Source organism: Mesoplodon densirostris, chromosome 11, assembly GCF_025265405.1.
Source record: "Mesoplodon densirostris isolate mMesDen1 chromosome 11, mMesDen1 primary haplotype, whole genome shotgun sequence".
NCBI lineage: Eukaryota > Metazoa > Chordata > Mammalia > Artiodactyla > Ziphiidae > Mesoplodon > Mesoplodon densirostris.
In genome coordinates this window covers 66,427,311-66,452,009 of record NC_082671.1, presented here as the reverse complement: position 1 = coordinate 66,452,009, position 24,699 = coordinate 66,427,311, and the positions used below count along the sequence as shown (strand labels likewise).

Genomic DNA, 24,699 nt, shown 5'->3' with positions numbered 1-24,699 from the left:
CTCTCACAAAGGGAGAAATGTCAATGCTCACTGTGCTTGACAGGTGATTTGTGCTTGAGGTAATTCATTGCACACCTATGCCAAATGGTGCTCACTTAGGGAAATTCTTCAATAAAAGCTGAGTATTTGAAAATGAAACAAATGAAAATGGACCCATAAGAAGAAAAAAGCCAGTCCTGGCCAAGTCCTATTAATCTTGAGATAGTATGTGGAGAAAGCAGATAAAGGAAAAGCCAATGGCCCAGAAGTCAGGAGAACTGGGTTCCAGACTCACTCAGCCACCAACAAGCCAAGTGACCTTGGACAAGTCAGCAAGGCATTTCACCTCTCAGTCTTAATTCCTTTGTTTAAAAAAAAAAAATGAAGGGGTACTTCCCTGGCAGTCCAGTGGTTAAGACTCCACGCTTAAAAAAATGGTTCTGAAGAACCTAGGGGCAGAACAGGAATAAAGACGCAGACATAGAGAATGGACTTGAGGACACGCGGAGGGGGAAGGGTAAGCTGGGATGAAGTGAGAGAGTGGCATGGACATATATATACTACCAAATGTAAAACAGATAGCTAGGGCTTCCCTGGTGGCGCAGTGGTTGAGAGTCCGCCTGCCGATGCAGGGGACACGGGTTCATGCCCCGGTCTGGGAAGATCCCACATGCCACGGAGCGGTTGGGCCCGTGAGCCATGGCCGTTGAGCCTGCGCGTCCGGAGCCTGTGCTCCGCAACGGGAGAGGCCACAACAGTGAGAGGCCCACATACCGCAAAAAAAAAAACCAAACAAAAAAAACAGATAGCTAGCGGGAAGCAGTAGCATAGCACAGGGAGACCAGCTTGGTGCTTTGTGACCACGTAGAGGGGTGGGATAGGGAGGGTGGGAGCGAGACGCAAGAGGGAGGAGATATGGGGATATATGTATATATATAGCTGATTCACTTTGTTATACAGCAGAAACTAACACAGTATTGTAATATACTCCAATAAAGATGTTTAAAAAAAAAAAAAAGGACTCCAGGCTTCCACTGCAGGGGGCGTAGGTTCGAACCCTGGTCAGGGAACTAAGATTCCCACATGCTGCACGCGCGGCCAAATAAATAATTAAATAAAAATTAAAAAAAAATTTTTTTAATGAATGGGCCTGACTATAACGACTCCAAGAGCCATTACAACTCTGAAGATCATGGTCCCACCTTTTTAATTATGCCACCTCCTAAATAATAGAATTATATGGCTGAGCAAAACAGAATACTAACAATGTATAAAAGTGGGGTGGGCTTATTTTTACTACTGGCATAAATCTCAGACCTATAAGACATGCTTCAGTTTAAAGCTAGGATACCTGTTTATTATTTTCATAAATGCAGCATTATAGTTCACCTAGAATTAGGTAAGATATCTTAGATATGAAGAAAGAAGGAAGTTGAGATATTCTAAATCAGTGGTCCCCAACCTTTTTGGCACCAGGGACCAGTTTTGGGGAAGATACTTTTTCCACAGGCAGGGGAGCGGGGAAGGTTCAGGCAGTAACTCGAGTGATGGGGAGCAGCAGATGAAGCTTGGCTCTCGCCACTCACCTCCTGCTGTGCAGCCCGGTTCCTAACAGGCCACAGACCGGTGCCGGTACCGGTCCACGGCCCCAGGGTTGGGGACCCCTGTTCTAAATTATAAGAGCAAGGGTGAAACCTGATTAACGTCTGAAAATAGGAAACCTGATTAAGGTCTAGAAAATAGGAAATATGCAACCTTAAAAGTGTTAGAAATACATACATCACACTAGATAATGACCTAACAAGAAAATATGCTTGTGTATGTGGCACAGACTGTACCAGCATGGCGCTTTCTGGAGAACAGAAAGAAGACACTGCCTTTCTAATGTTCACAGCGATAGGTAACCCAATAAATAGTGATGAATCACTCACATATCGGGATTTTTAAAAAAAATCTTCTAATTAGAATTACAGTACTGCATAGACAAAGGAAAGGGAGAGGGAGCCAAAAATTTTCAATTCCAGAGCATGACTTCAAGATAAGAAACAAATATGTATGTAAAGCTGCTCAGCTATTGAAACAATAAAAGTTTTACATTTTGCTATCCAATAAAAAATAAAGTGTCCAGTGATAGCAGTCAGATGGGGATGAGAGCACAGGGTCCAGATGAGAAGAAAAACAAGAACTGACTGAGGAGGAAGATGGAGGGGGGGCCTTGGAGCAAGCCGCATGCTAATTCTGGGATTCTGGAAGAGACGGTCATGAAACAGCAATTACAGTTAACTGGAAAAGCTAATTTGTTCATTTTCTATCACAAGTCCCAGTTGTGAGTTTGTAGATTAGCTGTGGCTGTTAAGAAAGGAAGTTGAAGCATGTAATAAATGGAATGCCTGACAGTAGGGGGAAAAGAAACCAACCCTCTATTAACTGTTAACTCAAGTAATTCATTTAGCTACACAGTAAGAAAAAAATACAGCCAGAGGTATGCAAACTAGTCTAAAACATGCCTAAGTTTTTAGTTTATTCCCTCTATTTTGAAATGAAGCATGCACATATGTTCTAAAACCAGAGTAGAAATTATAAAGCATAGTCATTTGTTTAGATCAAGATGTATTCACCAAGAAAATCAAACATGTACTCTAACATTTTCTCAAAGCATTTTGGATAAAACACTCCACACTGTTCAGCTGATATTGAACTGGGTGAACATTTCCATCAAGAAGCTATAAAACTAGGTGTGCTTAAAAGGGTTCTGTTAAATCAATCACTCTGGAGGGAAAAAAAAAATCAATGAAAATTTTACTTTCAGAAGGTCTCCCTTAAAGGAAATGCATGTTCTAAACAGCACACTCACGTTTTCCTGTCAAAGGCGGCTTCAACTGCTTAACTTTGCAGATCAGCTTCCGTACCTGCCTCCTTCCGTCCCTGCTGGTATGTCTGACCTCGGCTCCCAGCTGAATTCTCCCAGCACATTTCATCATTTCCTGTTGGCTGCCGACTCCTTGCAGCCAAGATAAGGCCATTCCCCTACACTGCTGCATTCACCCTACAGGCACCAGGTTCTCAGACCGCCGCTGCAAGCCTGCTGGGACCATCACATAAGAGCTTTCTTTTCAGTAAGTAGCCAAACAGAAATCTCAGTATTCCATGGAAAATCAGAGGCAAAAGGACTGAGAACGAAAGTCATATCACCCCCCAAAATCAACTTATATATAAAATAACTTACACTGTATGTGATGGTCTTAAAGTCTCTTCTTGTATTTGGGATCCTCCCATTTAGGAGGAAAAAAAGACATGCTCTGTTTCTAAGGAGCCAGGAGTTAATGTGACAGAGGTTTACTTGCATGGGATAATCTTCCATTGCCCCTACGTGTAAAACTCAGCTTCTCTCTGTGACTCCACACACAAGGCAAAGCAGCTTGACAGTGAGAGATGCAGGGGAAGCCTGACGCAGGCTCATGCTGGACACAGGCAGGGGACCCTGGTCTCAGCAGTGTGACTGCCTCCTAGGAACTAGGGCACTCAAATATGCAAGTGTGATTCCCTAGAAGTAAAAATCAACACAAAAACACCTTACTTCCTAGAGTTTTACAAAGAACTGGAAGTGAAGGAAAAAAAGAATAATATAACTTTAGGTAAGGAGGAAGAGATCCTATCTCCTCATTTTACTTATTTATTTTTTAAGTGTTGAGGGGTTTCCTTTTTTTAAAATATTTATTTATTTGTGCCAGGTCTTAGTTGGAGCAGGTGGGCTCCTTTTAGTTGTGGCTCGCGGGCTCCTTAGTTGTGGCATGCGAACTCTTAGCTGCAGCATGCATGTGGGATCCAGTTCCCCGGCCAGGGATTGAACCTGGGGCCCCTGCATTGGGAGCACGGAGTCTTAACCACTGAGCCACCAGGGAAATCTCCCTAACTCATTTTCAAATGTATGTGCCCACAAGAACATACTGTATAATTCCCATTAGATAAAGAGGAGGCACAACTCTGTGCCAAGCGAGGCCAGGACAGGGCAGGGCAGAGAGGGACAGAGCAGGATGGGGTCACCAGGAATGCTTCTGAGCAGTGTTCTGTTTTTTGAGCTGTTATGGGTATGGTGTATTTGTGAAAATTCATTGGTATACGCACGTATAATATGCGCACTTTTATGTATATATATTTATACCTGAATAAAAGTGTTTTAAGGGGCTTTCCTGGTGGCCCAGTGGTTAAGACTCCATGCTTCCATTGCAGGGGACAGAGGTTCCATCCCTGGTCAGAGAAGATCCCACATGCCGCAGAGCAACTAAGCCCGTGTGCCACAACTACTGAGCCTGTGCTCTAGAGCCTGCGAGCCACAACTACTGAGCCCGCATGCCCCAACTACTGAAGCCCGCGTGCCTAGAGCTCGTGCTCCGCAACGAGAAGCCACCGCAATGAGAAGCCCACGCACCACAACGAAGAGAAGCCCCTGCTCACCGCAACTAGAGAAAGTCTGCATGCAGCAACGAAGACCCAATGCAATCAAAAATAAATAAATAAATAAAATTGATTCTTAAAAAAAAAAAATCTCGGTTTAGAAATTCCTTAATGGAAAAACACCAATAAAGCAAAGACCATATCAACAAAAGCCTCAATTATTTGACATGTGATAATCATTCACACTACTCCGAAAATTATGACACCACTTTCCCCTCACCCTCCCCACGAAGTCAACCCAACGCAGACTTCACCGTACTCTGCCGCCAGCTTAGTTAAGTCAGTTACACCCTTACAGAGGTGTACACGCCACAGTAGCATCCTCTGGTCTGCAGGGAGGCTGGCCACTTCATCCCAGGGTTTGCTGTGGGACAGACAGGATCAGGAACTGAAGGTCTAATGGTCCTAAAGGTCATTTTGTCCAGTGGTGGACACTAAGGCTGGAAAAAGTTGAGCAACAAGTCAAAAGGCTTGTTGAGTACCAAGACAGGCTTTCTAAAACCAATGGCATGGCAGTTATCTTTCAGAGTACATGCTTTAACTAAGTTTAAGCAGCATAAAAATATGGTCACCAAAGCCTTTGTCTGGGGGTATTTTCTCCCACTAAGAAGGAATACACACCTGAGTTGTTCTAGCAAAGCAAGCTGATTGTCTACCTCTCCTTGCTATCAGCTAGCACGACAGAAAACTTTTCTTTGCCCCAGAGCCCCACTTAGCGCTCTTGGTTATGGGAGGGACAATCATAGCAAGGTTTAAGAGCCTCATGCTCTTTTTTTTTTTTTTTTAAATCCAACAAACAATGGCTGCTCAATAAACATTTATATAGTGCTTACTTTATTTATGGTCAATCATGAAAATAACCCTATGAGGGTAAGTACTGTTACCTCCTCCATTTTCTAGGTGAGATAACTGAGGCACAGAGAAGTTATATTACTTGCCCTGTGTCCTGGAGCTGGTTCATGGCAAGGGCCAGGAATGAACCCCAGACAGTCAGCCTCCAAAGCCCAGCTGTTAACCACTACACCACACTGCCCCTCCGTCTTGGCTTCCCTGAAGAATCAGAACTGGGTCTTGGATACAGCTGCTGCTTAATAAAAATTGTATATGAACTGAATTAAGAAGGCAGATAGCAGTAGGACCATGAAGTAACGAGACTGGCTTTCCAGCGTGGCCAGGGGTCCTTCTCCCTCCTCAGAACTTCAGCCACATCTCACCAGAGGATGCCTGGCAGGAGGCAAGCTCTCCTGGCCCTCTGGCAGCTCTCCCATCCTGGGGCAGGGGTGCAGCTCCTGGAGGTGGTGCTGGGACAGAAACACTGCTCCAGAGAAACCCACCTGCTAACTTCTAGCACGTGGTGCCTAAACTGGTATTTCCAGTTCCAAATTGGTTTGTCACCAAGGCTTGAAACCATTGGGCATTCATTCAACAAACATTAGTGCCAGGCACAGTGCTTAGGGCCTCGGGGCCCCATGATTGAAAAGCCAAGGTCCCTTCCCTGCATTGCTCACAGTTTATGGGCACGGCAGAAGTGTAAATAAATTAAAATGGTGCGAGCTGGTAAATGCTAGAACCAACGTGCCCCAAGGGTTGAGGGGACAGTGTGAAGGGAGCAGGGACCCAGGGCGGGAAGGCTTCACAAAGCAGAGGACACAAGTGGGTTCTCCAAGAGCTTGCCACCAACCTACTCCAACCATGTGGATTAAGGCAGAAAAAAAATTCAGAAGCAGAGTCCAGCAAATTAGCTAAAGACTGCCAGGGTCATCCATTACCTCAGCCATTGTTACCAATGCACATCAGCAGGGGGATTCGAGTGAACAGCCATTAACCTAGCAGAACTCTCAGACATCAGGACAGCGTCTGACCACGCTGCCTCTTCTATCTGATACCTTTGTTATATGACTATCACGTGGTGAAAATGGCTGCCTCTACCGAGCTCTTTTAAAAGATCCCATAAGATAGGTACTACTAGTCCCCTTTTACAGAAGGGAAACCAGCACAGAGAAGTTAAGTGACCTGCCCAAGGTCACCCAGCTAATAATGGCAGAATGGGGATCCAAACTCAGGTTCACCTGATACTTCAAAGCCCATCCTCTTTCTACCACACTCTTATGCCCCCCATGGAACTAGAGCTGTGAAGCAAACTAGGATATTTAGCAACAGGTCATGTCATATGGGGAAAGAGTAAAATTTCTATGATGTCAATTTTCCCCCATTCCTCTATTGGTCTGTCCTTGCTTTAATACCACCCTTTAAAAAAAAATAGCTTTATTGAGGTATAATTCACATACCATACAATTCAGCCATTTAAAGTGTACAATTCAATGGTTTTTAGTATATTCACAGATATGGCAACCATCACCCCAATTTTAGGACATTTTCATCATCTCAAAAAGAAACCCTGTACTCTTTAGCTATCGTCCCTCTCCCTACCCCACCATGCCTTCCCCCAGCCCTAAGCAACCACTGCCTCTTACAAGGTGATTCTTTCCGTGTTTTTTTGTTTTTTTGTTTGTTTTTTGGCCACACCACAGGGATCTTAGTTCCCCAACCAGGGACCGAACCCCTGCCCCCTGCAATGGAAGTGTGGAGTCCCAACCCCTGGACCGCCAGGGAAGTCTCACAAGGTGAGTCTTAAAGAGGTTATGGGCACACAGTAATTGGGTTGTTAATAAAACAGTGCAAACTGCAGTTCTGTGCTTTATTCCTCCCAACTGGGCTAAAGCTAACAGCTGAGCCAGGACAGAGCAGGACAAAAGCCAGACGACTCAGAGGCAGAGGCTGGGGTGGGAGGCGGGGGTGCCTGGCGGCCCCATGCTACATGTGCTACACGGTTCACATGTCTCAGAACTTAGCAAGCCCTAAATGCAGAGCCAAGAGGCCTAGCGCCAGCAGGGATGGCACAAGTCATGCAAAAGCCCTAGAAGAGCCTCTCTAGTCACAAGACCTTAAACCACTTGGAATGCCCATCCCCCCATCTCCAGAAAGACAAACACCAAGATCATATTGGCTGCCACAAGCTAAGGGTCACCAGAATAGTGTTGTTCTGAGAAGCCAAACCACTTAAGGACTAACAAGACTCAAGGCTCTGATGAAAAGGTGACACCCCCAAATTCTCGGTTTATTTGCTCTTCCTCTCGGCCTTCCTCAAGTGCTAAGGAAAGTTGGGGGAAGGGGGTATTACAAACAGACTATGTGTATACTCCTGCAGAGCCCTGATTTCTCTGCCACACTTCTCCATACAGGACATCAAAAAACAGCTGTGTGCAGCATCATCGACACGCAGTGGAAAACTACTTGGCGCTTAAAAGGAATGAGCCACTGACAGAAGTAACAATGAGGGAAACACAGAAACATCATGGTGAGCAAAAGAAGCCAGATGCAAAAGATACACATCGTGTGTCTCATATTTACATGAAATTCTAAACCAGGCAAAACTCTCCTAGGGTGACAGATCAATGTATGCCTGGGGCTGGGGACAGGGGGACTGACTGCACAGAGGCACAAGGCACATCATTTCATTTTTGAAATGATGGAAATGTTCTATGTCTTGATTAGGGCAGAGGCGTATCTATTTGTCAAAGCCTCAAAATGAGGGCATGTATGTTAATTAATATCTCAGTAAAGAGAAAACGGAGGGGGAGGAGGGGGAGAAGACAGGACAGGAGAGAGGAAGAAAGAAGAAGAGGAGGAAAGGAGCTCCCTGCAGAACTTGAAAAACAGAACTTTCTCCTGCTCCCAGCATCCGCATCAGTGGTACAACAGTGACGGACATTCACCAGGAACTGAACTTCAAGGTCCTCTGGTTCAAAGGCCAAATAAAATAAGTTCTGTGTAATGTTAGCACTAAGTATATTCTATTAGGTCTCAATTCTTAGAATAATTGATCCTCTAACCCACACAAACGATCCTGATGAGCCGAATCGTCCACTTTCTAACCAGGTTAGCTCAGTTCTCTCCATCATCACTGCAGTAAAATTTGATAATGCCAGTCAGCAACTTAGAAATGGCAGACAGGTTTCAATGGTGGACAGTCAGTAAATAAGTAAAATCTAATAACGATAATTATAGGTATTAGCTTTTCCTTTTTTTTTAATTGATAAGTAAATCTTAAATTCTAGAAACCTACCATGTTCATAAATAGGTTATGTAAAAACATTCTGATCTTTTTGTTGTTTTTGTTTTTTGGTTGGGGAGAGGATAGTGGCTGTGTTCGAATCCTACTGGTTAGCCTTTCATATTTTTCATGAACCAAGACATAAACAGAGCCATCTTACCTTTAATACTCTTCTCACATAATGTACATAAAAAGGAATAAACAAAGCCAAATTTCTATCACTCTCTATCAAAGAAGGTGCCAGGACAAGCTAAGTACCAGTTCTATCTTTGGCAAAGTTAAAAGAAAAAAAAAAAAAGGTTAAGATCTTTTATATAAGCTTCTTTGCTTCTCTGACACTTGCTCAAAGCTTAAAAAAAAAAAAGAGAGAAAGAAAGAAAATATGAAGCCAGACTAGTTAAAGCAGAAAGCCCAATTAAGAAAAACTTCAAAGCACCAATGTGATAGAAAAAAACACATTAATTTCCTTCCTTATGCATTTTATAAAATGCTAGCATGAGAAGCAACACCTGGACTTCTAACACAACATCTCAGTGGTTAGGATGTCATATAGCTCCTGTCACTGCCCCCCAGTCCCAGGAACAGCTCGAGCCTTCTTTGGGCAACACACCCAAAGAAGAAGGTCTGAATTCAAAAAAGAGTGGTGAGCAGAGTTTGTGGTGAGTTTTGGGGTATTTTCAGGAATAGAGTTAGAGATATGCTGTGTTAATGTTTTATTAGAGGCTTATTGGTGTGATTTCCCCCCTCATTTATTTATATGTACGCTCTCTCTGCTAGACTCTGGAAGTCACAAGCTAAATAATTCACCACACTTTTCCTTAAGCAGCTTAGAGTTTAGTAGGGTAGACAGACAAGCCCCCAGCGGACCACACAGTGTGACAAGTGCTACATAATAGACCTAAGCAGGAGTGAAGGGGGTTGCGGGGGTGGGAGGCTGGGAAGAGATGTGGGAAGATTCCCCAGGAGAGGGGACCCTGAGCTGAGTCAGGTAAGAAGGGGTTGTGTCACTCTGTACCTCTGGCTATGGCTTCCTCTTCCCCAGGGGAGAGGGCAGGGCACCATATGAAAGCTCCAACTTCACTGACCAGCGCCCTTCATTAAGGGCATGTGAACTAAAATATTGCCTGCCGTATCAGTAAACAAAGGATGTTACAGCCATCAAGCCACCACATTACAGCGGCCCAACAGCAAGCCCTGAAGGAACTCAGGATAGAAACAAGATGCCCACCATCTAGGAGACAACTGCCTCAGCCAACCCCGATGGTGCACCCTGAGGAGACTCAGGATGAGAAAGCACAGGATGCTGGCCCCATGTAGCTGAGGTGCAGATCAAAGGAATGATTTCAGTGAGCCCAGACTCTTGCATCTTCCCATACATAGAAAAGTGCTAAATTCCTTAACTTGAGATACCTGGTTTTCTTTTATTAACAGTAACCCTTTGATGTTAGGACTACCTGGTCTTTTGTTGCAAAAGCTCCTATATATCCTGGCTCCCAACCATGCCTCTTTGGAACAGTTTCTCAGCGTTATCTGAGAAGCTGTGTCCCAGGCTTGAAGTTCTCAGAATGTCCACCAAATAAAACATAACTCTCAACTTTTAGGTTGTGCATGTTTTTTTGGTCAATAGGCAGAATCACCCAACATAAGGCTGCCAACTTTATTTTGTCCACTAAGGACGTTAAGAAAAGAGAAAACCGGGCTTCCCTGGTGGCGCAGTGGTTGAGATTCTGCCTGCCGATGCAGGGGACACAGGTTCGTGCCCCGGTCCGGGAAGATCCCACATGCTGTGGAGCGGCTGGGCCCGTGAGCGATGGCCGCTGAGCCTGCACGTCCGGAGCCTGTGCTCCGCAACGGGAGAGGCCGCAACAGTGAGAAGCCCGCGTACCGCAAAAAATAAATAAATAAAATGGAAGTCTACTATACTAAACAGTCTTTTAACACAATGTTCCCAGTCGTACTCTGGCCCAAGTCATGATCCTGCCGTGTGAGGACACAGGCCATTGGAGGCAGGTCCCCTACAGGGCCCTCCACAGACTTCTGCGTGAGAAAAGCAGCACTGAGTGGGGCCAGACGACAAGAGAGGGGCAGAGGTGAGCAGGTGCAGGATCTTGGTAAGTCTGTAAGCTTCCTGTGCCTCGGCCTGTAACATGAAGACAGCCTCGATAACCACCTCAGGGCTTGGGAAGACTGAGTGAGATAAGGTGCGCATAGTGTGTTTTTCAGTGGTAGCCATGTAGATCACCTCCTGATGACAGAACTGGACGCTCCAGAGGATGCTGATCACACCTAAAGTCAGGGAAGGGTCAAAGGGGCCTCTCCAAGAGTAGGGCTGAAACACAGGAGGCACATACTCAGGCGGCGGCAGCATAAGGTTAACCCCCAGGAAATTCAGAGAGTAGGCAATCAGTAGATGTCAGAAAATCAATGAATCAATGCCATAACAATCCAAATGGAAACAAACTCACAATGACCACAAGGAATGAAGTATGGATATGGACAGGCTGGTTCAGAAGGTCTCGTGAAGGAAGATAAAGTGAGGGAACCCTGCCGAGAGGCTGACTGGGCTGAGCACCTGGCAGGAGTCACAGGGAGAAAGCAAGCCACTCAGCCTGGCAGTGGTCACTTTGTATTTGTGACAGGTGACCCATCTTAAGATGAGGGACATGTATCTCCCATGTGTGAAACTAAGCTAAAGACGGACAGGTTACAAAACAGTTTAAATATTATGACCCCATTTGTTTTGCTTCGTTTTGTTTTAAAGTTGCTATCCTTTAATCATACCAAAAAGTTAGCCCTAATTTGATAAAATATCAAACAGAAAAACTGATTAATCTCATTGATATCTTATAGGCAGAGATGTTATTGAAAATGTCCAGCATTTGATAAGCAAGGGGGATGAAGCACATAATAACAGATTTGAAAAAATATGGAACACTTCACGAATCTGCGTATCATCCCTGCACAGGGGCCATGCTAATCTTCTCTGTATCATTCCAATTTTAGCATATGTGCTGCCGAAACGAGCACCCCTGTTTGTTTTTAAAAATCACATTTGTGTGTGTGACTTTAACAATCTGGAGAAGTGTACATCTAGGTACTGACAGTGATTTTCTCTTTTCAAAATCTATATTTGTACTTTACAAAGTACATGTACTGATTTTATAACGAAGAAATAAATGAGTTCCTTTAGGAGTTTTTAAAACCAGACAGACGATGCCAAGGGTGGGTTCAAGAGGGCTGTCCATATCCCCACTACTGAGAGGGGGTTCAGGACCACAACTCGCAGAAGTCCTCTGTAAACCAACAGATACAGGGAGGTCACAGGCAAACCCCTGCCTGCAGGGCATGTCACCTCCTGCAGCTGGCTTCACCAATTGTGCCAATATTTCTTGGGGGAAAGAGGAGGGACGGGATTCCTGAGCACTCCACAAAATTTATTCCATAAAGTCTGAGATTTTACAAACCATCTCTGTAAAGAAACACAAGTTCCAGGAAGAGTTAAGACTCTCCAGCTGCACTAGAAAGCAGCAGGTGCTGGCCCCAGCCTCAAGCCAGAAATCTCATCCACAGTGTGGAAGTTCTTTAAAACCTCCACATCACATGAATTAATTCCATGCAGAGGCAGGTCTAAGGGAGACAATCTGGTATATAATCAAGTCTTAGTCTGCTGGATGAAGAGAACCAAGTGAAAGGCCCCATCCCCAGCGCCATCCACACACAGGCAAGGACGAGACTTAGCCTCTCAACAGCCAGACCGCCCCTTCCCTAAGAGGGGACAGTGCCTCTGACAGCTCACATGACTGGTGACCACCAAATACATTCAATTAACATACACACACAAAGCTGTCATAAAGGCCTGAAACAGGTAAGAAGAGACAAACCTACAAACTGGGAGTAGGGCTGGGGGTAACTGTATAAACAGTCACAAGTTAGTACTAACTTCCAGAGCCAGGATCTTCTTAAAGTGTGACACCACCAAGTGTGCTTATTATACATCATGACAATGTTCACTTTTACAACTCATAACTCGGTGACTGTGTGTTTGCAGGTTAACTGAGGGAGCACAAAGACAGTGAGTTTATCCAGATCCTGGGTCACTTTGTGCTTGTTCCCTCAGTATACCCTTCACAATCCACTCACAATCCCCCACCTCTTAGAAAGTCTCTTGGGGTTCAGGAGGAGGGGCTAGGATCTTTAAATGGAATCAGTATTTCTCTACTACATTCACTGAAAGACCAGACTCACAATTTGTAAGGTCAAATTGCTGCACATATAAGAAATAGGCCGCATCCAAATTCATTAGATTCAAATGTTCTTTGCAGTAAATTAGTGTGACAATAAATAGTCAAGATTTTCTTTCTATTCCATAAATATATTCCAACTAATTTGTAATCCCATTTTAATTGGAATTATTGTCTGATGGCACACTAATGATTTTTCTTCTTCAAAGATGTTAAGAAATATTATTACCTAGTTATTAGCAGTACCACTTAACATTGGTTTAGATGCAAGTTTTTCTTCATATCCAGGCCTTGAGGAGGAAACAAATACATTTAAGATGAGTAACAGCCTGAACAACTCTGGCAACAATCAACATCGTAACACCTACACTATCAAAAACAACCTGGGATTCATTATAGCTGTAGATTGGAAATGTTTTTCTCTCTTTTTTTAAAATTTATTTATTTTTATTAATTTATTTATTTTGGCTACGTGGGGTCTTTGTTGCTGCGCACAGGCTTTCCCTAGTTGCGGCGAGCCAGGGCTACTCTTCACTGTGGTGCGCAGGCTTCTCATTGCGGTGGCTTCTCTTGTTGCGAAGCAGGGGCTTTAGGCGCGCAGGCTTCAGTAGTTGTGGCACGTGGGCTCAGTAGTTGTGGCTCGTGGGCTCTAGAGCGCAGGCTCAGTAGTTGTGGCGCACGGGCTTAGTTGCTCCGTGGCATGTGGGGTCTTCCCGGACCAGGGCCCGAACCCGTGTCCCCTGCATTGGCAGGTGGATTCTTAACCACTGCGCCACCAGGGCAGCCCTTTCTCTTTATTTTTTATCAAAAATGTTAAACATATAAAAAAGAGACTAGAACAATGACCCTTAGTTTCAACAATTATCAACACATGGCCAATCTTGTTCCACCTATGATTATGAAAATTGCTAAATGCTCACAGAAGTATGCAACTCAAATACATCTTTACTTGACCCTGCAGGTCCACAGCACACATCCTCACGCTGGGAAGAGGCACAAAGCAAGAAGAGCAGGGGCGTTGGCCTGAGAGGACTAGCAACCCAGTGGGGAACCAGAGCCACATAAAACATGTATAAAATCAAGGAATAAAAATACTAAGCCTGCAAGGTGAACCTCTGCAGCGATAAGCCATGCTGACGTCACTGTACTCCCTGATATGATACAATGAGGAAAGCACTTCACCTCTGCATATTCTTCACCCAAACTCATCAGGCCAGTCTAACAATGTGAAAAACACCAGGCAAACCCAAAGTGAGGGCCACTCCACAAAATATCTGACTAGCACTCTTCAGAACTGTCAAGGTCATGAAAAATAAGGAAAGACAGAAAGTGTCACAGATGGAGGAGACTAAGGAGCCATGAGGACTAAACGAAATGTGATATCCTGGACTGGATCCTGGAACAGACCGAGAACCTCAGTAGGAAAACTAGTGAAATCCAAGTAAAGCCTGTAGTTTTTTTAATAACACTGTCCAATGTTAATTTCTTAATTCTGACAAATGTGTCATGTTTAGGTTAACATTAGGGAAAACTGGGTGAAAGGTACATGAAGAATCTCTGTTTTATCTTTGCAACTTTACTGTATATCTAAAATTTTTCCAAAATAAAGTTTATTACAAAAATAATAATATAAAAAATTTAACTGGCTAATGAGTATTTATTATGTCCTTCACAAGAAGGAGTCAGTGACAATGTAGTTTTCATTTCAAAATTCAGCCTGGGAAGATGAAACCTAAAGAAACAAAGCAATTTGTTAAAAAGTCTCAAAGAAAGTAAGCACCTTGAAATGAAGGCAGGGCGCCCGGCCACACCAGGTGATTGGTGGCAGCACACCACTGGGGAGCCTGTGACTGTGATAATGAACTGGGCTGACAGCCAAAAGTGACCTCCTAACCTCGAGGCTGCCCCTGCCTGGTCTCCCGCTCCACCCTGAGCAGTGCTGGTCAGGCGCCCACCCAGTCTCCTTGCACCACCCTAAGCTGCCTCCAGCCTCCCCCCAGTCCTCTCCCCACGAGCCCACCCTCAGAGCACTAGCACCTCTCTTCATTCACTCAGCAATCTCTGAGGGGCTGCAGGTTACCACTAAGCTAAAAGCAATAAAAGGAGGCGGTATTACAAACCACTACATAATAATTCATTTTTTAAAAATAGTAGTTTATCTAGAGAAAAGATGAACTGTGATCAGAACTGTACACCAGGAAACCTGAAGTTGCAGCACTGAACAAGGGAGGGGCTGGAAGCAGCAGCAGCAGCATTCTACCTTCAGTCTTTCTGACCTGGAGACCACGCTTGGAACAACAGAGCCTAGGAGTGCTCACTCGTGCTTTTAAATAGCTTTGTACGTGTTTCTTTATAACAGCACCCTCCTACATTTGAAACAGGACACAATTCTAGAAATGAAAATTTAGATCTGGATTTTCAAACTATGAACAGCATGTGGGGATTTCATTCATTCTGAAGCAGATTTAAGATGACTTCTGTGGCTGGGAGCAATGCAAAAGTAAACACCCGTGGCAGAGCAGCCGGACGTCTGCCTTCGTGCAGAAGCAAACATGTCTTGCACTTGAATGTCAGCCCAAATAAGAACTTATGTGAAATGTTCCTGCCCAAAATGCCCTGCAACAAAATTACTGACAGACAAAGAGAGGAAACCAGCACTGATGTTTTTAAAATAATCTTAAAATAAGATGACAATCTAAAAAAGTTGTACTTGTTCTCCATAACAATTTGAAAATGAACACAATCTGCCATGTTTCTCATCGATGAGGCAATTCCTCCTGAGCAACTTCATTATTTCTGCTTATCCAGTAACTGAAGAGCGTCTTACAAAATGCAAGTCAAAACTTCCCCAGTGCCCTGAAGTATGCAACTAGGAATCTGGCCAAGAGTGTCACTGCTCAATAGCCCTCCACCGAGGCTTCACCCTTTAACGTCACATTAAGAAAAAGGCTACATATGCTTCCCCCATTCATTTTTTTAATGTTTTCTTAAACTAGAAACTTTCCAAATGCACCTTGGACTTACACATTTGTCAGCTTTGCAGAGTTCATGGGCAAGCTCTCAGGCCAGACGCCTGTGGCTTCGGCAGGTTTGACAAGCCCCGCACCAGTGCCAGGCGTGGCCCCCTTCCTCCGATAGCCGGTGGGGTGGGTGCTCCCCTCTCTGAGCTGCTGCAGAAGCAGGCTGTTGTACTCCATCCAATCTTAGGCCTGTGCCTGTCCCCCGCCTCCTCCCTTCCCCATCCTGTCTCACTGCCCTCGTTTCCTTGGCACCTAGGACAGGGCTTAGTACCTAGGGGCACAGCATATACCAAAAGAAAGGAAAAAAGAAAAATCCATGAGAGAAATGGCAGCTTCACCCTTGGGCATGTACAGCTCAGGTGTGAATGCCAAGCCTCAGGAATAGAAGTGCACCTCAACTCGAAGCCTAGAACAAATCCCAGCTCACAACCTACCGGCTGTGGCCTCACAAAGTGATTTCACTCTGAGTCTCAGTTTCCTCGACTGTAAAAAGATCAGCCCCTCCCACCCCTTTTCTTTCTCTCTCCATCCCAGACCAACACAAGGCAGCCATGTGGAGCAAGGGTGTCTGCTCTACAGATGCAGCTGACCCTTGCAGAGGCTGTGCCAAAGCCTGGAATACAGTCAGGGAAAGTCAGCACGTCCCCCGGCTAGCGCGGCATCACGCACCGTATCCTCTGGACCTGTTACAAAGGTGGTGTTTTGGTCACATTCTGATTCTCCTGTATCACTCTCTCATAGGTCCGAACCTGAGTGAGTTTAACTTATGAACTCTCTCAAACCCAATGCCAGTGCTCAATTATTAGCATTTATTAAGCTCCCACCATACGCTCACCACAAAGTTAAGTGCTTTCAAGGGATACAGAGATCCTTTAAGTCAAAGCCCCCATTCTTGTGATTTACTCATCAGGAAGATAAAACTAAAATAATTCTATTAAAAAGCAGAATAGAGGAAGGAGGGGTTGCCTCTTCTTATATTGACCAGGTACAGACGGAAACAGACCCACAGGCTGCGGTAGGAGAGGCCTGGAGACTTATCGTTTAGTGGGGACAGAGATTCAGTTTGGGACGATGAAAAAGCTCTGGAGATGGCTGGCTGGTGATGGTGGCTGCACGACAGTGTGAATGCATGATACTTAATGCCACAAAACTGTACAGTTAAAAATGGTCAAAATGGTCAATTTTATGTTATGTATATTTTACCACACACACACAATTTTAATTTAGAAAAAGACACAGACCCACACATATTTCAAGATTTCCTAAGTGACAGAGGTAGAGTCCCAAGGTTCAGGAGGGCCACTCAGTAGTGATGCTATCTCAATCAAACATGCACTCAGAAGAAAAGAAAACTAGATTTTTACCTCACACCAAACTCAAAAATCAGTTACAAATTACTCCAGAAAGACTAAGGGTTAATATAAAAAGCAAAAACTTAAAATTGTTAAAAGAAAATACCGAATATCTTTATGATCTCGCAGCAGAAAAGGATTTCCTTTAAAAAGTCCTTAAAAATACCTATCATAAAAGAAAGGATTAACATAGACAACTACATTGAAATTTAAAATGTTTAACAAAAGACAACATAGTGAAAGTGAAAAGACATGCACAAACTATGAGACAATTCCTGTACCTCATATAACCAATAAATCAACTGGTATACAGAATGTATAAAGAACCCATACAAATCAATAAGAAAAATACAGACAACCCAAGAGAAAAAATGGGAAAAGCCTTAGTCAGGCATGTCACCAAGAGAACCCATGAATTGTTAATACCCATGTGGAAAGAGGCTCATCACCCTCAGTAAGCAGGTAAGTTCAGACCAGAATGAGATAACATTTGACATCCGCTAGGTGGGTAGGATTAAGAAGCGTGACCATTAGCCCGTCTGGGCGAGGATGTGAGCAATGGGAACCCACACACGTGCCGGGTGGGAGAGTAAACTGGCACCTCACCTGGGGGAGGTATTTCTGCATGCTGAGCACACTCGACCCCAGAGGCCGCAAGTCTACTCCTATATAAACCTTAGAGACATGAGTGCGCCAGGAGACCTGTACAAAGAAGGTTCATAACCACAGTACTCCTACTGGTCAAAAAAAATGGAAGCAACCCAGTATCTGCTGACAGGAGGATGATAAATTGTGGTCTATGCATGTGATGGTTAAGTTTACGTGTCACGAAATACCCAGATATTTCATCAAACATTATTCTGGGTGTTTCTGCAAGGGTGTTTTCTGATAACATTAACGTTTTAATTGGTAAAATAGATGGCCCTCCAAAATGTTGGCAAGCCTCAATCCAATCACTTGAAGGCCTAGATAGAACCAAAAAGCCAACCCTCCCCAAGTAAGAGGGAATTCTCCACCTGTCAGCCTTCAGTCTTCATTTGCACCATCAACTCTCCCGGGTCCCTAGGCTGCCAGCCTTTGCAGGGAACTGGAACTGCACTACCGGCTCTCCTGGGCTGGAGCCTGTGCTGAGTTGGGCTTGCTAGTCTCCATAATCACGTGAGCCAATTCCTCAAAATAAATCTCTTTCTGTACATACATAGATCCTATCACTTCTCTTTCTCTGGAGAACCCTAATACAATATACACAGTGGAATATTATTCGGTAGTAAAAATGAAATTCGCAGATTACTTGATTCCCTTTTGATAAAGCTCATAAAAACTGAATATATTATTTATAGACACATATATATGTGTGTAAGTGTTCTCTTTTTTAAAAAAGCAAGAGAATGATCAAATATCCTGGAATACCTGTGCCCCTGGCAGGAAGCCCTAACCAAGAGCCTCCCTGTGGTGCACAACGGTTTCAAGCTGGGAGGCTGGTTTTGAGGTTTTTATAATTATCCTTCGAAACTTACATATCTATCACCCATTGTTTACATAAATTTTAAGCTAATAAAGCATTTCTAAACTAGAGGCAAAAAAGAAAAGTGCTATAAGAAAGACACAAGGGGGGCTTCCCTGGTGGCGCAGTGGTCGGGAGTCTGCCTGCTAATGCAGGGGACACGGGTTCGAGCCCTGGTCTGGGAGTGATCCCACATGCCGCGGAGCAACTGGGCCCATGAGCCACAACTACTGAGCCTGCGCGTCTGGAGCCTGTGCTCCACAACAAGAGAGGCCATGATAGTGAGAGCCCCGTGCACCACGATGAAGAGTGGCCCCCACTTGCCACAACTGGAGAAAGTCCTCGCACAGAAACGAAGACCCAACACAGCCCTAAATAAATAAATAAATAAAATTAGACATTCTATTAGACATTATATATATAATAATTTTTTTTTAAAAAAAGAAAGACACAAGGAAAAAAACACAGGTGTTCAATAAATGCCAGGCTAAAATCAGACCAATGCTGAGACCCGCCCCTCCCACCAAGGCTTTCCAGGCCAGTCTGGAAGGTCTAATCTGACCTGTACCCCTCCAGGGTTCGGATCATTCAGGCCTTCCCTCCCTCTCTCATTTTGAGAACATGGGTCCACGTATTTTGCATGCGGAAGGGGAAGGTTAGAAATTATGACTGGGCTAATTCCTTGCAGAGAGAAAACAGAACCATGTGCACCTGCCAGGCTAAGCCACCTGTTGCTGACCCTCGGTGCCCTAGATGTCATACTTGGTTCCCAGTGCTCCTACTACTACAACAAAACTGCTCCCCCGGCTGTTTAGAGGTGGCTTGTTATTTTTTGCAATCCTCTTCCCCCCTTGACCCCAGGAATTTATTCCTGGTTCCTGCAGGGTGAGAGCAGAAGCCACACCCACGGTGCAATGGGAAGGGCAGGCCTTAGGAACAGGTGGTCATATGCTCCAGACAGAAGAGAAACACAGGGCCAGCTCAGGCTGGACAGACACTGCCACAGCAGCTCCTTTGGCCCCTCTCCCCGCAAGCCTGTCAAGTCCACAGGATCATCTGGGGATTCATAGATGTGAGGGAAGAGTGCTGCATGCAGGCCTCCCTGTCATGCCTAGAGTTTAATTAAATGGCCACTTAACGTGCTCACTGCTGAGTTCTGGTAAGTATTTCTGTACTCGCTCTATGACCACTTTTCTTAGATTTTTATTAGGATTAGCTGCAGAATTTTATTATATGCCTTCCAACCATCTGCTGATTTAGTCAACATAGGTTTTCTTTTTGTGTACTGAATTGTTATGCATGACATTTAATTGAGCACTTACTATGCACCAAGCCCTGCTCTAACCACTTTACATTTTATATCCCATTTAGTCCTGACACCAACTCTGTACGATGGCACTCTTCTTGTCCTGCTAATTTTACAGATGAGGAGACTGAAGCTCAGGGAGATTAAACAATTTGGCCAAGGTCAGAGTTAGTACATGGCAGGACTGGGATACAAACTATACTCTAAGCTCTGGGCCACAGCTTTCTCCAGCTGACACAATTCCTCACATGAGGCTACCCGTGTACTTCTGGAATACACCTTGCTTGGTCATGGAGAATTAATCTTTTAATATACTACTGTATTCAAGTTATTGTTTTACTTAGAAACATATTTAGAAATGTTGCAGATATATATATATAAACATATATATGCACACACACATAGGAAATTGGTCTATAGCTTTCTCTAGATAATAGATGGAACAGGAAATAGGAAACCTAAACACTATAAAGAGATAAGCATATTTGACTACATAAAAATCTTCAAATTTTATGGAAAAAGACATCTAAACGAAGGAAAAACAAATCATAGAAACAGTAGCCAGGGGGATTGTTGTATCTGCAATACTAACAACAAAGGATTTATAGCCCAATACACAAAACCTCCTAAAAACTGAAAAGAAAAACAATCCAAAGGTGGGGGGGTGGGCGACAAAAAGCATGTATATAGAACTCACAGAAGAAGAAGAAATACTAATGGCCAATAAACATGTGAAGTGATGCTCAACTTCACTAGTACTCAGGAAAATATAAACTAAAATAACAATGGGAAGGAATTCCCTGGTGGTCCAGTGGTTAGGATTTGGCGCTTTCACTGCCCAGCTGGGTTTGATCCCTGGTCAAAAAAAAAAAAAAACAAGAAAAAACAATGGGATATGAATTTTACCCATCAGATTAGGAAAAAAACATCTAGTGCTGGTGGAAATGCCCAGTAAATGGTGTCCTCATACACTGTTGGTGTATGTCCTACAAAAAAGGCTGAAGCTATTCAATCTGGCCTAACTTCCAGAAACTACTGACCTGGAGAGATACCCAGAGTATAGTATTCATTCATTCACTCAACAACAAACACCTACCACATGCAGAGCACTTTGTTAAATCTTCGTTCTCAGCTTAAAATCAGGAGCGTGAAAGCCAAAGGGAAGTGAAAACAGCAAGTTGCTGAGTGATGCCTACAGTATTACTCCTTTTATTAAAACACACACTGATGTTTGTGAGAGCCTGGAGGAAGTTGTGAAGGCTCTGCTACACTGAAGTGGTCAACGTTGGTTCATCTCAGACTGTTGGTGTTGGAGGTTTATTACCATCTTGCTGTGCATACATCTTTTTTGTTTCGCTTGGCATGAGCATATAGCAAAAAATGCAATAACCTGTAACTTTGAGAAACCTAATAAAGAATATTGCAAACAGCTGTCATTGCACACAACAAAAAAGAGCACAAGGTCGACATCAAGTTGGCGGCAGAGCCAAGAGTCCACCCTCTGTCCGGCTGACTGACCGCAAAGCTGGGCTCTTCACTCCAGATGACACCGTTTCTCCTCACTTGAGTTCACCCACCCACACAGGGCAGAACTCAGGAAGACTGCTATGCTCACGTAGGCAGTAAGTTTCAGGAGGCAGTCTGGCAACATTTCTTGAATTCATAAGAATCCCATATTTCTTGAGCTCCTATGGGTGATGTGCTATGTTTTTTTGCCTCTAGAAGCTCAGGTGGACTCATTGGAGATAATACAAAAGTGCATTTGCTATCAGGATGCATCCTGGCCTTTGGTTAATGTGTTATCCATTTCATGGGCACTCTACAAAGCGTTTCCCAACAGGGCTGGCTCTTTGCCCAGCACCTATTCCTCCTCCTTCTGGCAACAACATTCCAACTGGGCTTTGAGGAATCCCCCACCCCCTGGAAACAATCCCCTCCCCAGCTCCTCTGCAGGGTCCCTCTGGGTCTGTGAAGCTACCTTACCCAACGTCTCCCAAGGAAGTGCTTTTATGCTCAGGTTAGCTTAGCACCACAGAACTGTGACCAGTACGTTGTTTCCTGACTGAAAGGAACCCCATCCTTCTTGAGGAACCCCCAACAACAGGGGTATTATGAAGCTTTGTCACTTAAGGGAAATAGCAAGTGCCTCTACAAAGGATAGACATAGAAACCTCAAAAGCCTTCAGACGTTCTTACCACTGCCTAAGGCCCAGTGACAGTTACATCTGTTTATATCTCTACTAACAGAAAAATATTCAACTAAAGACAGAAAGAAATGAATGGCCCAGGTCAAATACCTGCTTCTCCATGAATTCTCTGATCCCTTCCTGCTGGGAGTACATGCTGTCTCTGAAGGCATCTGCCACTTTTTAAATTGTGTTACAGATTCTGAAATACAGAAATTGCCCCCACCAGGCTGGAAGCTTCCTGAGAGCAGAATCCCTGTCTAATTTACTAAAAGACCCCCTTGGCATTGTGGCCACATGTGACAAACAGAACCGTATGTTGCCCAGGGTGCTAAATAAGTGTTTGTCCCCAAACCTGTTTATGTCAATTGTACGTATAAATTGCAGGAACTTCCCTGGTGGCATAGTGGATAAGAATCTGCCTGCCAATGCAGGGGACATGGGTTTGAGCCCTGGTCCGGGAAGATCCCACATGCCACGGAGCAACTAAGGCCGTGCGCCACAGCTACTGAGCCTGCACTCTAGAGCCTGTGAGCCACAACTACTGAAGCCTGTGCACCTAGAGCCCGTGCTCCACAAGAGAAGCCACCGCAAGAAGCCCACGCACCGCCACGAAGAGTAGCCCCCGTTCACCACAACAAGAGAAAGCCCACGCACAGCAACAAGGACCCAACGCAGCCAAAAATAAATAAAATTAAATCTTAAATAAATAAATAAATGCATATGTACTTATAAGTATATATGGATGTGTATATTTGAATGTATATATATACATACATATACACATACATACACACTTAACTATATAAGCCTATGAAATAAGTGTACAGTTGCTAAGATTTTTAAAAAGTTTAAAAACCCTAACTAAATCATAGGTGTGGGTAAGACAGGTAAGATAAGTGGACTGGGTGAAAATTTGTAAAATCTAGGATTTAGCAACTCAGGTTGCTTTACATATCCAAGTTCTCAATCCTCTTCAGGCAAAAACCAACATCAAACAGTAAATTATAGGCATAGTTTATGCAAGAAAACTGACAAGTCTGATCAGCAGATTCAAAGTAAAAGAAAAGGTCAATGAAAGATTGGCACATGAAATATAATCTTTTTTTAAAGTTAGAAATAAAATGCCTAAACTATGCCTTTTTTTAATGATTCTTGCTTTACCTAACTTCTTCAGTTAGCTGACTACTGGCCAGTCTCAGTCCCATGAGACAAATGCTAAGCTACCATTGGTCAGGGGTCATATCAAGTACTGGGGACAGCACTGCCTCCCTGTAAAATAAACTAGTATAAGACTCAGCTGAAGGAGCTGTGCACAGGCTATGAGGCACCACACTTAGCATGGCATTAAAAACATTCTTCCCTGCAATCAATGAAAACAGAACAGCTATATAATTTGCTTAAAGACCAGGACAAATTAATAAGAAGTATCTAATTCAGAATTCTTAATTTCCAATCTAAAAGAAAAAGCCCCAAGGAATTCCCTGGCCGCCCAGGGGTTAGGACTTGGCACTTTCACTGCTGTGGGCCCGGGTTCGTTCCCTGGTCTGGGAACTAGGATCCCACAAGCCACGTGGCGTGGCCAAAAAAGGAAATGAAATGAAATGAAATAAATAAAAATAAATAAAAGAAGGGACTTCCCTGGTGGCGCAGTGGTTAAGACTCCACGCTCCCAACCCAGGGGGCCCGGGTTCGATCCCTGGTCAGGGAACTAGATCCCACATGCATGCCTGCAACTAAGGAGCAGGTGAGACCCAGCACAAAAGAAAGAGAGGAGGGGGGGGAGGGGGAGGGGGGAGGGGGAGGGGGAGGGGGAGGGGGAGGGGGAGGGGGGAGGGGGAGGGGGAGAGGGGAGAGAAAGAGGAAGAGAGGAAGAGAGAAAGAGAAAGAAAGAGAAAAAGGGAGGGTAGGGGGAAGGGGAGGGGGGAGGGGGGGAGGGGGAGGGGGGAGGGAGGGAAGGGGAGGGGGGAAGGGGGAGGGGGGAAGGGGGAGGGGGAGGGGGAGGGGGGGGAGGGGGAGGGGGAGAGAGGAAGAGAGAAAGAGAAAGAAAGAGAAAAAGGGAGGGTAGGGGGAAGGGGAGGGGGGAAGGAAGGAGGGAAGGAAGGGAGAAAAGAAAAAGCCTCAGGTACTCTGATGTTGATATGTTAACCTAATAAAACTTTGCTCCCAAATGGATAACTAATAAGGACCTGCTGTATAAACAAAAACAAAAACAAAACTTTGCTCCCACGTGGCACTCATCCACCTCCCCAAATTGAGCCTGGAGATAATGTGAAAACCCACCTGCCAGAGACAAAAGCATGATGCCTATGAGCTTTTGTGCCTGACCCAGGACAGCTGGTTAGCTACACCTGATGCAGAGATGGCTCCAAGTGGAAAAAACACTCCCTTTAGTCGGTGCTTCAGGACATCTGGGAATAAGGAGCAAAGCAAACCAGAAGGAAATGGAAATTAAATTTCTCTTACCTTACCTGTGCCAAAAAGATTACAAAGCTTTGGTCTATTTGACCATTACAAGATTAACTTAGCCTGGGGAAGTGCT

General features: G+C 44.4%; 1 protein-coding gene and 1 non-coding gene across 4 annotated transcripts in view; both read right to left on the bottom strand.

Annotated features, from left to right (window-relative positions):
* Positions 1-24,699, bottom strand: part of PACSIN2 (protein kinase C and casein kinase substrate in neurons 2) — a 139,283-nt gene that overhangs the window by 90,000 nt on the left and 24,584 nt on the right. Inside the window, exon 1 of one of the 3 annotated variants that reach the window (XM_060111972.1) lies at positions 2,834-2,924. The exons of the other annotated variants lie outside the window; for them this stretch is intronic. The gene's annotated coding sequence lies outside the window, so the exon portion shown is untranslated. Of the gene's footprint in view, positions 1-2,833; positions 2,925-24,699 lie in introns of those variants that run through there. 3 annotated transcript variants of the gene reach the window in all.
* LOC132499680 (U6 spliceosomal RNA) lies at positions 11,469-11,575 on the bottom strand. The gene has a single exon (XR_009533910.1). It is a non-coding gene; the product is annotated as a U6 spliceosomal RNA (small nuclear RNA).